The sequence below is a fragment of the Dromiciops gliroides genome, chromosome 5 (genome assembly GCF_019393635.1).
Source record: "Dromiciops gliroides isolate mDroGli1 chromosome 5, mDroGli1.pri, whole genome shotgun sequence".
In the NCBI taxonomy this organism is placed as follows: Eukaryota; Metazoa; Chordata; class Mammalia; order Microbiotheria; family Microbiotheriidae; genus Dromiciops; species Dromiciops gliroides.
Window position 1 is genome coordinate 11,103,499 of NC_057865.1, and position 16,154 is coordinate 11,119,652.

Consider the following 16,154-nt stretch of genomic DNA (forward strand, 5'->3'; position numbering starts at 1 on the left):
TTCCCATTGGTGAGTTTTACTATCATTTAGTATCTTTGTGAGCTTGGTGACTCAAAGGGCATGCCTCAGCATTGTTTTAATTAGCATTTTTCTGATTACTTTTATTTTTCAAGTCACTTGATCATTTGTATTTCTTTTTTTTTTTGAAAAAATATTTGCAAACGTTCTTTGACTACTAGTTTATTAGAGAACCTAAACCTCTTATTTTATAGTAGAGGAAGAGATGGGAAGGGACTTGCCCAGGGTCACACATATAGGATGTAGCAGAGCCAGAACTTGAATTCAGGTCCTCTTACTCCAAAGCAGAGCTCATTATACCCACTCTCTCTGTTTCTATCCCTACAGAGTAGAAATAATTTTAGGCAGATGTTGGCACTATGACTGAAGATCAGTGTAGTATGATATTAGAGAACTGGACTTGAGGACAGGCATACCTTTACTAAATGCCTCTCTCTGGTGCTAGCTATTTGATCTTGGGCCAGTCATTTAACTTTTTTGGGCCTCAATTCCATCAAATAAGTACAATAGTAGCTGCTATGACTATTTTGAAAGTTTGCTATGAGTGTCAAAGGTGACAATACCCAGGAAAAGCTTTTGCAAACTTTAAAGCCCCAAAGAAGAATTACTACTCCAGGTAAATACTATTTTGAAGCTCAAATAAGACATCCATAAAGTTCTTCACAAATCTTAAAGTGCTATATAAATTGCAAAGATTATTATGCTAGTTATTATCATATTGCCTTAAGTTTTGCAAAATGCTTACTTGTGCAATATTAATTTGAGCCTCATAACAATGTTCTAAAAAGAGAGATGCAATTACTATCCCCATTTTACAGATAAATAAATAATCAGAATCTCAGAGAGTTGAAGTGACTCTCCCATGGTCATATACCTCGAAAGAATCAGTAGTGTTTTTTAAACTCAGGTGTTTTTGATGTCAGGTCTAGGTCTTTTATTAGTTAACTAAGCCAAATTGAATATGTATGAACATGATCTACAAATACTATAAAACTGGAATTGTCTGTATCATTTTTTGCATATGTGTGTGTTTTGATCTGCAGGATACAGCAAAGTGCTTGAAACTCTCCTGCCACTCAGGTAATACTGATTGATGGAATGATCGAGCAATTGCCAAGACCTTGTGATAGAATCATTATCTCTCTTGTGGCATACACAGCCAGCTGATCTGTAACCTAGGGCTTATTCCTAATCCAAATTCTTCTGCTCAAATTTCCACCTATTTAGTAGTTTTCTTACCGTCTAATTTCCTGGAATAGCACTGCACACAGTATCTATATTTTTTACTAACATAAATCAAATGAATGATTTCCCTTCAGTTAATGCCTCAATTTCAATAGGCATTTACATTTAAATGTGTGTGTGTGTGTGTGTGTGTGTGTGTGTGTGTGTGAGAGAGAGAGAGAGAGAGAGAGAGAGAGAGAGAGAGAGAGAGAGAGAGAGAGAGAGAGAGAGAGGAAGAGGAGAAGAAAGACAGAGAGACAGAGAGAATGTGTTCCAGAGAGTTCTGTAGTTTCTGATGAAGAGAATGTTACACTTAAAAAATTAAAGCTGTACATAATTTAAAGACTTTTAAATGTTTCAGTGAGTTATTCAGAGTTAACAATCAACTTCCTTCAATTTTCAGTCTCATGAGGATTTCAATATTTTCAAGTTTTTCTCCATCACATTCCAATAGAATCCTCTTTTGGAACAAAAACAATATATGGCAAATGTTCTAGTATCCTATGAAATGAAATAGAAAATAAAACTGGCATACTGGTGCTTTGGTATCTGGGATTTTACTTGAACCTTCTTTATTTCTTCTCAGAAAGTTAATATAGGATGCTGGGCATCAGCACAGGTAGAGCTACCTGCCTTCACTGTTTTTACTGGCTTGTTCTACCCCCAGGTAGTTATGGTTTAAAGCAGCTGTGCTTAGGAATCTTTTAGCATTTTAACTGAATTTTCCATTTCAGGTTCAGTGAAACCTAAAGTATATTTTTCCTAAGTGCTTTTCCTCTTAATTTCTAAATCCCCAGCATTTTATGGTAAATTTCATCCTTACATTTCTCATTAATTTCCACTTTCCTGAATCCCTACCTCCCACCCCTCTTTTATGAGCTGTTTGTTGGCCAAGGATACTTGGTATTCTAAAGGTGTTTTCAGAATTGGGAAGTCATCTTTTGCCAAGAGTAAATATGCTTGAATCCCAAAGGTTTAAGGCAGATTTGAAACAGAGCAGCCACACAATTTGAGTTGCTTTTATACTCAATGAAAAATATCCATTCATATTGAATCACTGATTTTCTTCTAGATAAATCACACACAAACAAAAAATAAAATGCTAACAGGCTTTATTTCCATTCTCAATGTGAATATTTGGGACGTAAATGAAAGATGGAAGCTTAGTCATTTCTTTTCATTTTAAACTTATTTTAATATATATTTTTGCTTTAAATCTAATTTTAATTTTTATATAAATATATGTGTCAGAAACTTCTTTTATTTTCCCTCAGTTAGTGCTGATTTTTTTCTGTATGAGAAATTACTTGGGATATTGTGTTGTTCTAAAAGAAATTAATTAAAATTTCAGGATCAAGCAGAGGAAAACACACACACACACACACGCATGTGCACACATGGCAGGATAAACTAGAAAGTAACAGAATCTGGAGTTGTTGAATGGGTTGTCACAGATCTGTGTATTCTGCTTTCTGAGTTGTAGATTTCACCTTTGAGACTATGTTTATTCCAAATATTTATTTGTTCTTAAAGTGCTATTTATACAAGGACTAAAAACACATGGTTCCAATGTGGAAATACATTCACAGTTGGTGTCATGTAGGGAAAGTTAAATTTTTACCCACTTTACTTATTGAGATCAATTTAATCTAGATTTGGATTATATAACCACCGTTTATACTTTGAAGGATGTGTTCTAGAATATAATTTAAAAAACAAATTAGAGAAATTCTTTTTCTTGACCTATCTGCTAGGTAGAGCAAAATGTGTAAGTTTTGGAGAATTCAAGCTTGATGAAATACAGAAGAGGGTGGAGGGGATTAACAATTAACTCTGTCCAAAATTTTAATAAGATGCCTTGGAAGGTAGTGAGCACCTCATCAATAGAAGTCTTTCTTTGGAGCCTGGTTGTCCACTTGCTAGCTATGTTATGGAGGAAACTCTTTCTGACCTATACTTGAAAGCTCAATGGGGTACTGTGTACTGAGAAACTGATTTGCTATTAGTGTATGGAGGCTTTAAGATCTAATTCAACAATTTAAACTATTAATAAACACTTCTGTTCCTATCACATCTTTCTTTTTATCAAAAAAGTATTTTTTAGTTTTTCAGTTACATGTAAAGATAGTTTTAAACATTTGTTTTCATAAGATTTTTAGTTCCAAATTGCTCTCCCTCCTCTAGGTTATAAATGTACAATCACATTAAACATATTTCTGTATTATTCATGTTGTGAAAGCAGAATCAGAACGCAAGGGAAAAATCTCAAAAAAAAACCAACACACACAACAACAACCAAAAAGTAGAAACAGTATGGTTCAATCTGCATTCAGAATCCACAGTTCTTTTTTTTGGATGTGGAGAACATTTTCCATCGTGAGTTCTTTGAAATTGTCTTGGGTCATTGCAGCTGAGTGGTGTCACCCTTTGTGTCTAAATCATGTACCCATTTTGACCTTATTTTGGTATATGGCATAAGATATTGGTATATTCCTAGTTTCTGCCATACTATCTTCCAGTTTTCCCAGCAGTTTTTGTCAAATACTGAGTTTCTATCCAAGAAGCTGGAGTATTTGGGTTTATCAAACAGTAGATTACTATAATCATTTATTACTGTGTCTCCTGTGCCTAACCTATTCTATTGATCAACCACTCAATTTCTTAGCCAGTACCAAATAGCTTCCTGCATTTTTTTCATTAGTTCCTTTTTTTTAAAAGGATTTAAATTTTTTTTTTTTTAGTGAGGCAATTGGGGTCAAGTGACTTGCCCAGGGTCACACAGCTAGCAAATGTTAAGTGTCTGAGACCAGATTTGAACTCAGGTACTCCTGACTCCAGGGCCGGTGCTCTATCCACTGCGCCATCTAGCTGTCCCTCATTAGTTCCTTTGATATTCTTGAACTTTTGTTCTTCCAGATGAATATTGTTATTATTTTTCTAGCTCTATAAAATCATTTTAGGTAATATGATTGGTATAGCACTGAATAAGTAAATTAATTTAGGTAGAATTATATTTTTTTATTATATTATCTCAGCCCATCCATGAACAATTGATATTTTTCCAGTTATTTAGAGCTGATTTTATTTGTTTGAAAAGTGTTTTGTGTTTATAGAGTTCTTAGGTTTGCCCTGCCAGGTAAACACCCAATTATTTTCTATTGTCTACAGTTACTTTAAAAGGAATTTCTTTTCATATCTCTTGCTTCTGAGCTTTGTTGGTCATGTATAGAAATGCTGCCTGTCACATCTTTCAAAAGAGATCATCAAGTATGGTGTACAACTAGAATAGTAAGTGACATGGTCATGAAGTAGTTCTGAAGATAATGTAATAGCCTACTGTTCCCCCGACATCTCACAAAGTAAAAACACACAAAGATTCACAGGGAGGTCTTTTAGGTGGATCTTCCATAGAACTTTTATGGGCAAATCTTAATAAAAGAAGCATACAGATGACAGCTGGATGGAAAGAGTGGAGGAATCACCTTTGATTGGGCAATAATAGATTTGCTCAGAGTTTGTGCAAGGTAGCATTAGGTGCTGATGAAGGTCTGCAGTGGTGTTTTCTTGGCAAGGACACTGATTTGCCATTTCATTCTCCAGTGGATTAAAGCAAACAGAAGTTAAATTACTGGCCCAAGGTCACTCAGCTAGTAAGTGTTTGAAGCCAGATTTGAATGCAGGTCTTCCTATGATTTGAATGCAGCTCTCCTATGATTCCTGGAATCCTTACCTTCAATGGAGGCTTCATTCCTCCCATGGTCTAACTGGAAATGATCCTTGCTAGTCTTAGCTCAGGAGAGAGATGCCTTCAAGGTGTCCTGTGCTCTCTCTGCCTACAGCCAGACATAGAGAGCTTCTTGTGGTCTTTCTTCAGCTGCCTCCTAGAAAATTGAAAGTGATCTTTGGACTTGGAGGGCCTAGGTTCAAATCTGAGCTCTTCTCTGTATTCCCTGTGTGATTTTGGGGAAGGCATGTGATCTTTGGAGCCTCAGGTTTCTTCTGTGTAAACTGAGTCATTGGGGGAAATGGACTGTAATGTCATTTCTAGCTTCATGTCTAGGATTCTATGATCCCTGTCAGCTTCTCTGGAAACCGAGACTGAACCCCCCTCACTAAAGAAACCCGCATATCTTATTAGGAGGTCCAAGTCTTCCCTTGAAGTCACTTAATTGTAATGTCTCTGCATCTTTTCTCAGTCTGTGCCATACATCTGACTTGCTCTCCCTGCTCTCCTATGGTTCCTGGAGTCCTTACCTCCATTTAAAACTCAGCGCACTTGCCACCTCATGCCTAAAACTATACCTCATTCTCTCCCCTTTTGGAGTTGATAACGTTCCCCCCCCCCAACATATACACAAGTGACATTGCTTAGGTGGCAAAATGAATAGAGTGGCAGGCCTGGAGTCAGGAAGACTCATTTTTTTGAGTTCAAATCTGACCTCAGACACTTACCACCTGGGTGACCCTGGGCAAGTCACTTCACCCTGTTTGCCTCAGTTTTCTCCTCTGTAAAAAATGAGCTGGAGAAAGATATGGCAAACCACTCCAGGATCTTTGCCAAGAAAACTGAAAATGAGGTCACAAATAGTTAGATATAACTGACAACTGATAAACAAATTTACTTTGTAGACCTTTCTGGGTCTATTATATATTACTCCTTTTCTCACACTCCGTAGTTCAGACAAAAGTAGATTCATTGTTGTTCTTTACATATTACATCCCATATCCTGTATCCACGGCACTGTACAGATTGCCTTTACCCTCAGTCCTGAGATGATTTTCATCTTCAGCTCAACATTTTATTTTAATTTTAAAGTTATGTACATATGGAACAAAGGCAGGGATTCACCCGAGCTCTTCCAAACTCTCTTCTAAACAACTTTAACTCCTAAAAATGAATTCTGGAGTGGCAGAGCAAACATAAATTGGGATAACAAAATTTTCCCATCCAAGAAAACTTAGAAGATGTATAGGAAAGCTCTATTTCATTGGAGTGAGAGTAGAATGCAGTCCATCAGAAGCTATGGGGAGCTCCTCTAGGAAGCCAGCAACAGACCTTGGGAGGTACTGAATTGGGGGCACTAACTTCTGGATCTCAAAGCACACACATAGTAAGGGGTGGATCATCCAGCCAGAGGGAGATTATGGGTACCCTTTGCTGACCCTGGGTGAAGGTCTCTGTTGTATTGTCTATAAGGTAACTTGAATGAAGCCCCAATTCATTGTCTCAGGGTAATGAGAAGTACTAACACACTAGAGTTCACACACATAGGGGACCAGGGACCCTGGACACAGTTCTAAAGTAGAAAAGAATGATCAAATTCACAGAGAGTATAACTCAGGCCAGGAGGTTAGTGACTCTACTTTTCCTTAGATCACACCACCTTGGAAGGACTGAAAACTTAGAAACACCAATAATTAATTTTGAAAACAGTAGCACAAAACACCTGAAGCTTGGGACAATGCCCCCTCTACCCTGGGAATGAGCCCAACTTTAACTTAAAGTTCTTGGATATTAAGAAATAGGGTGGGAAAATCAGTAAGCATCAACAATAAAAAAGAACCTTATTATAGAAAGTTACTCTGGTGAGAGGTTAGATCAAAACACAAACTCTGGAGAAGAAAGCATTTAAAGTCTCAAAGGAAACAAAAAGTGAATTGGTATCAAGCTCAAAAAGGACTTAAAAAATAAAAGAAAGGAAGGAAAAATGAAGGGAAATAGAACAACTTTGTAAAGAAAGCAAAACTGGGGGGGAGATGTATAAAACTCACTGAAGAAAACAACTCTTTAAAATGTGGAACTTGTAAAATGGAAATAAAAAGAGGTACAAAACCTAACTGAAGAAAATGATTCCTTAAAAACTAAAATTGGGCAGGTAGAAGCTAATAACTCTGTGAGGCATCAAGAAATAAGGAAGCAAAATGAAAAAGAATGAAAACAGAAGAAAATGTGAAATATCTCATGAGGGACAAAATGACCTAAAAAAGAGATTACTAGAGATAATAATAATATATATATATGCATGTATGTGTATATATATACATACATATATATATATATATATACATATACACATGACTACCTGAAATCCATGATCAAAAAAAAACCAAAAAACAAAGATGCTAGACATCATATTTCAAGAAATTTTCAGGGAAAACTGCCTTGGCAATAATATCTGTTAGTAATCATAACTGTAAATGTGAATGAAATGAACTCATCCATAAAACAGAAGCAGATAGTAGAATGGATTAAAAAAACAGATTCTTATAATTTTATTTTTGTTTTTACTTTTTACAAAAAAACACATTTAAGACACACAGAAGAGAAAAAAATCAGGGATAGCAATCATGATCTCAGACAAAGCAAATGCAAAAAAAAATCTATTTAAAAGAGATAAGCAAAGGTACTACATCTAGTTAAAAGGTACCATAGACAATGAAATAATAACATTACTAAACATATGTGCAGCAAATGATATACTATTCAAATTCTTTAAGGAAAAGTTAAGTGAATTATAGGGGGAAATAGAGAGTAATGCTATACTAGTGGGGGGACCTCAACTTTCCTATTTCAGACCTAGCTTCACCTATCTAAAAAATAAATAAAGAAGTTAATGAGATGAATATAGTTTTAGAAAAGTTAGATATGATTGACCTCTGGAGAAAAAGGAATTGGAAGAGAAAGGAATTTATTTTTTTCTCAGTGGTACATGATACCTACACAAAAATTGTTCGTGCATTAGTTATAAAAACCTCAAACCAAATGCAGAAGAGCAGAAATAATACATTCATATTTTTCAGATCATAATGCAATAGAAATTACATTCAATAAAGGCCCCTGGAGAGTTAGATTAAAAAATCATTGGAAACTAAATAATCTAATCCTAAAGAATGAGTGGGTCAAAGAACAAGTCATAGAAATATTCAATAATTTCATTAAGGTAACAGTGAGATTACATTCCAAAATTCATAGGATGTAGCTAAAATAGTACTTAGAGAAAAATTTATATCTCTAAACATTTACATCTCTAAATAGGTAAGAGCAGATCAATTTATTGGGCAGGCAACTAAAGAAATACTAGAAAAACAAATTAAAAATCTCCCAATTAAACATTAAATTGGAACACCTGAAAATTAAAGGATAGATTTATAAAACTGAAAACCCTAAAAAAAGAAAAATATTGATTAATGAATAAAATTAGGAGCTGGTTTTATGACAAAACCAATAAAAGAAACAAACCACTGACTAATTTGATTTAAAAGAAAGGGAAAAAAAACAAGTTACCATTATCAAGAATGAAAAGGGTGAGTTTGCTGACAATTTAGGAAGAAAATAAAACATTTATTAAGAGATTTTTCCCAATTCTGTGCCAATCAATGAGATGACCTAAGCAATATGTATGAATATTTATAAAAAATATAAATTGCCCAGATTAATGGAAGAGGAAATAGAATACTTAAGTGAGCCTATTTTACAAAATGAATTTGAATAATCTATCAAAGAGCTTCCAAAAGAAAGATCCCTATGACCAGATGGATGCACAAATGAATTCTATGAAATATTTAAAGAAAAATTAATTTCAATACTATATGAACTATTTGAGAAAATAGGCAAAGGAGTCCCACTAAATCCTTTTAGGAAAGAAATATGGTTTTGGGATCTAAGCCAGGAAAAGCAAAAGTAGAGACATAAAACTATAGACAAATTTTCCTAATGAATATGGATACAAACATTTTAAATAAAATACTAACAATTTATCTTGAAGATCATACACTATGACCAGGTGGGATTTATACCAGGAATGTAGGGCTGATTCAACATTAGGAAAACTAGCAGCACAATTGACAACGTCAATAATAATGATAATAAAACAACAAAAATCATATAATTATCTCAATAGATGCAGAAAAACCTTTTGACAAAATACAACATTCAATCCTATCAATAATAGAATGCATAGGAATAAATGGAGTTTTCATTCAAATAAATTGAATTTATCTAAAACCATGAAGAAGCATTATCTGTGATGAGGATAAGCTAGAAACCCTCCCAATAAAATCAGGAGTGAAGCAAATATGCCCATTATCACCACTATTATTCAATATTGTGTTAGAAATGCTAGCTAGGGGGCAACTAGGTGGTGCAGTGGATAGAGCACCGGCCCTAGATTCAGGAGGACCTGAGTTCAAATCCAGCCTCAGACACTTAACACTTACTAGCTGTGTGACCCTGGGCAAGTCACAACCGCAATTGCCTCACTCCCCCCCCCCAAAAAAAAAGAAAGAAAAGAAATGCTAGCTAGAAGAAAAACATATAAAAATAATTAGAATAGGAAATTTGGAAAGTAAATCATTCTTAGCAGAGAGAAAATTTGGAACTTAAAATTTTAAAAAATCAAATGTTAAAAAAGTGTTTTAAATGTAATTAGAAAAATAAAATATAAAATATATCTCATTAAATATTTATTGATTACATTATTTAAAAAAATTATGTCTTTAAATTTAAAAAATTTAAAAATTAGAGAACACTAGCTGTGTGATCCAGTGCAAGTCACTTAACTCTGTTTGCCTTAATTTCCTCATCTGTAAAGTGAGCTGGAGAAAAGACAAACCTCTCCAGTATCTTTGCCAAGAAAACTGCAAATGGGGTCTGACTAAGAAATGGATGTGACAGAACACAGCTGAACTTATTGTAAAAGAAAATAAACATTAAACAAATTAAGAAAAACAAGTGAAAGAAGTATGCTTCCCTTGCCCTCTGAAAACATCAGTTTTCTCACTGGAGGTGAATATCATTTTTTCATCATGGGTTCTTTGTAATTGTTTTGGATCATTTTCTTGATCAAACTAGATAAGTCTTTCATACCCTTTAAGTTTTGAGACTCTCCATTTTCATTCAAAGATTAGATCTGGTGTCATGTCTTTAAGAGGCCTTCCCTCATCCTTCCCACTCCAGATGCGAATGCTCCAAACCCCAAATTACCATGTATTTATTTTGTGTTAATGTGTGTGTGTGTGTGTCTGTGTGTGTCTGTGTGTGTCTGTGTGTGTTAGCTCCCTGATGGCAGGGATAGTTTCATTTTTGCCTTTGAATCCTCTGTAGTGCCTGGCACAGGGAGTACATTGTTAATAAATGTTTGTGGACTGATATTTTGTGTGTCTATATATTAGGCTTTCTTCTGTTGAATGGAAACTCCTTGAGGGCAAGGCTTTTCCATTTTTGTCTTTGTATTACTTTGTGCCTCATACAGTGCTTGGCACATGTCAAGTATTTAGTATGTTGAGTTAAGTTGATTTGGATTCTAAACCCCACTGACTAGAACAATTGCTATATATGAGATAAGTAGTTGATTATCTGATTGAAATGACCGGCCAATATGTACTTCAAGTGACGGTGAACATGGAAATAAACTCTTGGATCAGGGAGGAGACAATGGAAGCTCCTCCTTTTGGGTAGAAACATGGTCCTGCTAGTTGGAGGACACAAGTGTCAATCCTGCCTCTTGCTATTTAACTGACCACTTCTCCGCAATTCATTTTCCTCTTTCGAAAAACAGGGATAATAGCATTCATCTCTCAGGATGACTGTGAGCCTCAAATGAGTTTCTGTATATGAAACATATTGAAAATCTTGAGGCGATATACATAAATACACACACATATGTATATGTATGTGTATGCATGTGTGCATGTATCTAGGTGTCTATGTGTATGTGTGTAACTATGCATGTATGTACGCATGTTGGCCATGCCAGGGCTCCCTCTCTCCAGCTGCAGGCAGAATGCAGGAAGTGAACATGGTGGAAACAAGACTCTAGATGCCCAGGGGTTCTCTTTTTTGTTTGTTTGTTTGTTTGGGTTTTTTTTTGTTGTTGTTGTTGTTTTTGTAGGGCAATGAGGGTTAAGTGACTTGCCCAGGGTCACACAGCTACTGTCAAATGTCTGAGGCCAGATTTGAACTCAGGTCTTCCTGAATCCAGGGCCAGTGCTTTATCCACTGCACCACCTAGCTGCCACCCAGGGGTTCTCTCAATGGCAGTATGCAGGCATCTCTGCCTTGCCCCTGCTTTATTGGGTCCGTACCCCATGATCATCTCCAAGGCTACAGCTCTGTTTAGAACATGACTTCTTCCATCACCTGCCCTCTGGGCCCTCTCCAGGCCCAGTCAGCAACCCCTGATTCTAGGCCAGGCTTCATGCCTCCATTGGCACTAACACTCTTAGGAGGCATCCTAGGACTTATCAGGATGAAACATTACCACTGACAAATGCCCAGTTTGTACCTCAAGGAATAACCAATCCAGGCTAATTTTGTAATTCCCTCAAAGCACCTCTGTCCACCCACCGATATTATGGTGAGACTCATTCTAAATTAATCAGAGCACTCTAATTCCTTGATTCTCAAACTATTTCAGTAATCCTAAATTCCCATCTGCTTATTTTTAATCTCTCCAACTGGGTATTTCCTCATATCTATATCCAGCTTAAACCCCCTCTTCCCATTCTCATGAAATCCCTAAGGTTCCTACCTTGATCTCCATTTTGACCTAGTTCCATTATGAACAAACTTTCTTTCATCTTAAAACTCTTCTCTCTCATGCCTTACATCTTCTGGTCCTCAATTCTTCCTTTGATATCCTTTCCAGTACTGGCTACTTGTTATGTCCTCGGCACTTGTCAATTAAAATCCCTTCTCTCTTTAACTTTCCATGACAGTACTCTGTCCTCGTTCTCTTTTCATATGTCCAATAATGCCCGCCCAGTCTCCTTTTCATCTATATTATTCCTGACAAATCTTAATGTCTCCCAACTTTCTGTCCTAGACCCGATTCCATTTGTATGTACTATCTAATTAGGTGAACTCAATAGCTGCCATGTTTAATTATCATGTGTATAGAAGTGAATCCTCTCTCTGTCTCTGTCTCTGTCTCTGTCTCTGTTTCTGTCTCTGTCTCTGTCTCTCTGTCTCTGTCTCTGTCTCTCTCTCTCTGTCTCTGTCTCTCTCTCTCTCTCTCTCTCTCTCTCTCTCTCTCTCTCTCTCTCTCTCTCTCTCTCTCTCTCTCTCCTTTCCAGTTGTAGTCTTTCTTCTTTTAAAATACTGCATCACCAGCTATCTTCTGGACATCTTGAATAGGATATCTCATAGGCATCTCAAACTCAACATGTCCAAAACTGAACTCATTATATTTCCCCCTCAAATACTCCTTTCTTCTGACCTCCCTTATTATTGTCAAGGACACAACCATCTTCCCAGTCCCATTGAGGCTTACAACCTCAATGTCATCCTAGACTCCTGACTCTCACCCCACATGCCCAATCTTGATATTTCTCTTTACAACATATTTCCCACACTACTGCATTAGCCTTCTAACTGTACTCCCTGTTTCATTTCTCTCCCCACCCTAACCAATTATCCACTCATCAGGCAAAGTGATTTTTCTAAAGTATAGGTCTGCACAAGTTACTCCTTGACTACTGAATTACAAATTAAACCCAAGATAAAAAATACATTACTTTGCTTGTCATTCAATGCTTTCTTCAGCCTCATGTTTCCTAACTTTCTGGTCTTTTCACACTTTACACTCCTCCAGAGACTTTTTCTTTTAATTTACTTGAACTACTTGCATTTATTCAAATTTAAACCTCCAGCACTTTTCTTTGTTCCTTTACCTTGGCTGTCCATCATGTCTTCAATGCTCTTACCTAAAGCTCTTAGTTTCCCTGACCACCATCAAAACTCACCTCAAATCCCACTTACGCCAAGAAGCTTTTCTAGCCCATCAATGAATGCCATCTTTTAACTACTCTGCATATTTCTTACATGTATGTGGTTCTTTACATGTTGTTTTATCCATTAGAAGGTGAATTACTTGAGGGTAAGAACCTTGGTTTTTGTCTGTGTTTGTAACTCTAGCACTAAGCACAGTGGAACACAGTAAGTACTTAACAAATGATGGTTGACTTGACATGGGAGCTTGGAGTGATTTTTTCCCACTTGCCAATATCTGGTTCCCTTCAAGTTACTGTACTCCACCCTTCCGTCATCCTCCTCCACCAGGTTTGGTTTTCAACTTTGAATTCAAAGAAACCCCAAATTCAAAACAAGATGGTCAGGACTGCTGACTCTTGCTTTGGAACCTCTTTGTATCCACAGGAAGAGAGGGCGCTGACCAAAAACCAGGCCAACCTTCACCCAAATGACTGGCAAATTTCAGAGAACCTTTGAGTAAACCTGGGCCAAGTTTCAGATGAACAAAGAGCCTGAACACTTTACTAAAAGCATGTAAAAACAGACACATTTTTACAAAATACTAATTTTCCTTAAAGGAACAGACTTACCCCTGTTTGGTAGCTTTTCACATTAACCTCTCAACTATCTTTTATTATTTTTTTAAAATAAATTTCATTTGTATCTTCAAAAAACTAAATATCCAATTTTAAAATATGAGCATATTTAAATTGCAGAGTTTATAATATATACTTAAAACCTTTCTTGTATCTAGGAAATGAAAATGAAATATCCTTGAAAGATTCATGTATTTATTTTTAAAATGTGTCATTAAGCTAGAACCTTTCTTATCAAGTTTCAGCTAGTGGAGATTCTACCAATCTGTTATAGACTTTGAACCATTTCACATCAATAATGGAAATTCTGATGCACGTGATAATGAACAGAAATCAGGGGTCTTAGCCAGGAAACCCATGCAGGCACTCTCAGGCTATGAGAATCCTGATTCCATTATTCACGTATTTATTCCATGTATTCCATTACTCAGTTCTAAGAGATTTGATTTAAGGACTGTCTGTTAGTAGCAAAGACTTCTGATTATTTTTATTTGTTTTTGGAAAGCTTGCAAATGGTTTTCCTATATGATTTAATTAGGACCTATTTTCTGGTTTTGATATGTGAATGCTAGTAGCAATTTGGTAGCTTTGTGAAAAACATTTGGAATCCCAAAACAGCCTTCAGAAAGTAAAAAATATGTAAACAAATATTCCTACAAGCAACATGAAAAATAGAATTTGGATACTATATGTTCCACAAAGCCATAAGTCTTCAAAACCCTGTGATTATCTGGCTCTTCCTTCCACCATAGTAACTGACTCTACCATGATATTTACTGTGGGTGGTGAGTAGTGAGGCCCTTTGTGGACAATTTGCGGGAGGCCAAGAATGGGAGTGATGCAAGGTGGGAAGGTGTGTATAAGTTGCCCAATACATTTTCCAGGCAAAGGGTGTTTCCCCATTGGTGATACCACAACTGTTTTGGAGTTTGGCCACTAATGTAGTAGAAATAGCATTAGTTTTTGAGAAGGTTTCTTGACGAGTCTATTACTGGAGTGGAAGTGGCTGTTGGTATAGCCAAGAAGAATATTTCTGAGTAACCTTGGTTACATCTGGAATCAGATGCATTCTGGTACTCAAAGTTATATTATTTGGTATGGATGTTTGCTAGTAGGTAGTAGGTAGTAGGTAGTAGGTAGTAGGTAGTAGTAGCAGCAGCAGCAGCAGCAGCAGCAGTAACAGTTATAGTCATTGTAATAATATTGTTAGTAATTGCTGGTTATCTCTCTGTACATATACATGTATACATACGTATAAAACACACACATACACATGTGCACACACACATATATGTATGTAATCACTTTAAAGTTTTAAAAACACCTTCGAGTCTCCTCTGAGCCTCAAAATAATCCTTTGAGGGAGCTTCTGTTGGTATTATTATTCCCCTTTTTACAGATTGAGAAACTGAGGGTCAGAAAAGTTAAGAGATTTGTCCACTATAATCTAGCTAATAATTGGTCGAGGTTGAATTTGAATAAATGTCTGTCTGATTCAAATTCCAACACTCTAGCAACTATGTCTGTGTGCTATCGCAGAAACTTTGTTAGATCTGGAACCCAGTTTGACCCTCTGTTCTGAAAATCCTTCACTGATACTTTCTATGTCACTTAGGGAAGTTACTTTTAGATCTCTGAACCTTGATTTCTTCATCTTTTACAAAGGGATAAGAATATTCATATGTCCTACATCACAGTCACTATGTGGAAAATGTTTTTTCAAAGCTTAAAATATTATAGAAATATCCGTGATTATTAGTATTTTTTTTCACAGTTGTAAATGCATGGAGACTGTGGAGAGATTGGATTGAGAGAACTACACTGAAGTGAAGTCCCTTAATCTTGGAAAGACTCATAAGAATAAATGGGGCTGGGAGGAAATGGATACTGGATTTAGGTTTGGGAAAAACCCATCTTTACGTCCAAGTTGATTGTGACCTTCAGTAAGTCATTTGGTTATTTCGAGTTTCAATGATTTCAGTAATCGTTTTCCACACATTCTCTACTCTGATGTGTCATCACAATATGTTCTTCAAAGCTATGTTAATGTAGCAGATATTTGCACAGGACCTCCCAAATTGTAAAGGATTCAAGGGGACAGACCTCTGCTATTTGAGAAACAGAACCCAGATAGATATGGAAAGGTATGTCCCCTGAACTTAGGAAGCTACAAATGGTCCATTTGGTCATGGTGACACATGAAACAAAGCCCAAAAAGGTCCCTCAGCCTATGCCCATTTCCAATGTCTCTACATATTCTGAAACCTTCTTTATTATGTCTCCTCTAACTAGATTATGAGCTCACTTAGAGAAGGCATTGTTTGGTTTTTCAAATTGTATCCTCAGCACATAGTACATGGTAGGGGGTTTATAAATAAATTCCTTTCTGTTTTACACCACTGATGATGGTGCACTGGCAAAAAAGGGGAGAAAATATGAAAAAAACAACCAGTTAACTGACATTTCTTAAGCATCTACTTTGTGACAGTACCGTGCTAAGAGCTGGGGATACAAAGAAAAACACTCCCTGTTTTCAAAGAATTCACAGTCTACACCATGTATGAACA